Source organism: Musa acuminata, unplaced genomic scaffold (assembly GCF_036884655.1).
Source record: "Musa acuminata AAA Group cultivar baxijiao unplaced genomic scaffold, Cavendish_Baxijiao_AAA HiC_scaffold_334, whole genome shotgun sequence".
NCBI classification, from domain to species: Eukaryota; Viridiplantae; Streptophyta; class Magnoliopsida; order Zingiberales; family Musaceae; genus Musa; species Musa acuminata.
This window is the reverse complement of record NW_027020590.1, coordinates 15001-17500: the sequence shown is the minus strand read 5'-3', so window position 1 is coordinate 17500 and position 2500 is coordinate 15001.

Sequence of the window (2500 nt, the reverse complement as noted above, 5' to 3'; positions counted from 1 at the left end):
ATAGCAGGGACGGTGCTGCCTCACGCTTCGCTCGCTGTTCGCCGCTCGCCGCTCGCTCGCGCAACCTAAAATGGCCAGTTTTGGCCCGTTTTTGGGCTGTTTTGGCCTGTTTTTGGTCCGTTCTTGCGTGGCACGGCGACCGTCGTGAGCGGAGCAAAACGTCAGCCATCTCAGCACCCTGGAACCCCCCGGGTGGCACAGGGCTGGATGGGGCTTTCGTATAGCAGGGACGGTGCTGCCTCTCGCTTCGCTCGCTGTTCGCCGCTCACCGCTCGCTCGCTCAGCCAAAAATGGCCAGTTTTGGCCCGTTTTTGGGCTGTTTTGGCCTGTTTTTGGTCCGTTCTTGCATGGCGCGGTGACCGTCGTGAGCGGAGCAAAACGTCAGCCATCTCAGCACCCTGGAACCCCCCGGGTGGCACAGGGCTGGATGGGGCTTTCGTATAGCAGGGACGGTGCTGCCTCACGCTTCGCTCGCTGTTCGCCGCTCGCCGCTCGCTCGCGCAGCCAAAAATGACCAGTTTTGGCCCGTTTTTGGGCTGTTTTGGCCTGTTTATGGTCCGTTCTTGCGTGGTGCGGTGACCGTCGTGAGCGGAGCAAAACGTCAGCCATCTCAGCACCCTGGAACCCCCCGGGTGGCACAGGGCTGGATGGGGCTTTCGTATATAGCAGGGACGGTGCTGCCTCTCGCTTCGCTCGCTGTCCGCCGCTCGCCGCTCGCTCGCGCAGCCAAAAATGGCCAGTTTTGGCCCGTTTTTGGGCCGTTTTGGCCAGTTTTTGGCCTGTTCTTGCATTGCGCGGTGACCGTCGAGAGCGGAGCAAAACGTCAGCCATCTCAGCACCCTGGAACCCCCCGGGTGGCACAGGGCTGGATGGGGCTTTCGTATAGCAGGGACGGTGCTGCCTCTCGCTTCGCTCGCTGTCCGCCGCTCGCCGCTCGCTCGTGCAGCCAAAAATGGCCAGTTTTGGCCCGTTTTTGGGCCGTTTTGGCCAGTTTTTGGCCTGTTCTTGCATTGCGCGGTGACCGTCGAGAGCGGAGCAAAACGTCAGCCATCTCAGCACCCTGGAACCCCCCGGGTGGCACAGGGCTGGATGGGGCTTTCGTATAGCAGGGACGGTGCTGCCTCTCGCTTCGCTCGCTGTCCGCCGCTCGCCGCTCGCTCGTGCAGCCAAAAATGGCCAGTTTTGGCCCGTTTTTGGGCCGTTTTGGCCAGTTTTTGGCCTGTTCTTGCATTGCGCGGTGACCGTCGAGAGCGGAGCAAAACGTCAGCCATCTCAGCACCCTGGAACCCCCCGGGTGGCACAGGGCTGGATGGGGCTTTCGTATAGCAGGGACGGTGCTGCCTCTCGCTTCGCTCGCTGTCCGCCGCTCGCCGCTCGCTCGTGCAGCCAAAAATGGCCAGTTTTGGCCCGTTTTTGGGCCGTTTTGGCCAGTTTTTGGCCTGTTCTTGCATTGCGCGGTGACCGTCGAGAGCGGAGCAAAACGTCAGCCATCTCAGCACCCTGGAACCCCCCGGGTGGCACAGGGCTGGATGGGGCTTTCGTATAGCAGGGACGGTGCTGCCTCTCGCTTCGCTCGCTGTCCGCCGCTCGCCGCTCGCTCGTGCAGCCAAAAATGGCCAGTTTTGGCCCGTTTTTGGGCCGTTTTGGCCAGTTTTTGGCCTGTTCTTGCATTGCGCGGTGACCGTCGAGAGCGGAGCAAAACGTCAGCCATCTCAGCACCCTGGAACCCCCCGGGTGGCACAGGGCTGGATGGGGCTTTCGTATAGCAGGGACGGTGCTGCCTCTCGCTTCGCTCGCTGTCCGCCGCTCGCCGCTCGCTCGCGCAGCCAAAAATGGCCAGTTTTGGCCCGTTTTTGGGCCGTTTTGGCCAGTTTTTGGCCTGTTCTTGCATTGCGCGGTGACCGTCGAGAGCGGAGCAAAACGTCAGCCATCTCAGCACCCTGGAACCCCCCGGGTGGCACAGGGCTGGATGGGGCTTTCGTATAGCAGGGACGGTGCTGCCTCTCGCTTCGCTCGCTGTCCGCCGCTCGCCGCTCGCGCAGCCAAAAATGGCCAGTTTTGGCCCGTTTTTGGGCCGTTTTGGCCAGTTTTTGGCCTGTTCTTGCATTGCGCGGTGACCGTCGAGAGCGGAGCAAAACGTCAGCCATCTCAGCACCCTGGAACCCCCCGGGTGGCACAGGGCTGGATGGGGCTTTCGTATAGCAGGGACGGTGCTGCCTCTCGCTTCGCTCGCTGTTCGCCGCTCGCCGCTCGCTCGCGCAGACCAAAAATGGCCAGTTTTGGCCCGTTTTTGGGCTGTTTTGGCCAGTTTTTGGCCTGTTCTTGCGTGGTGCGGTGACCGTCGTGAGCGGAGCAAAACGTCAGCCATCTCAGCACCCTGGAACCCCCCGGGTGGCACAGGGCTGGATGGGGCTTTCGTATAGCAGGGACGGTGCTGCCTCTCGCTTCGCTCGCTGTTCGCCGCTCGCCGCTCGCTCGCGCAGCCAAAAATGGCCAGTTT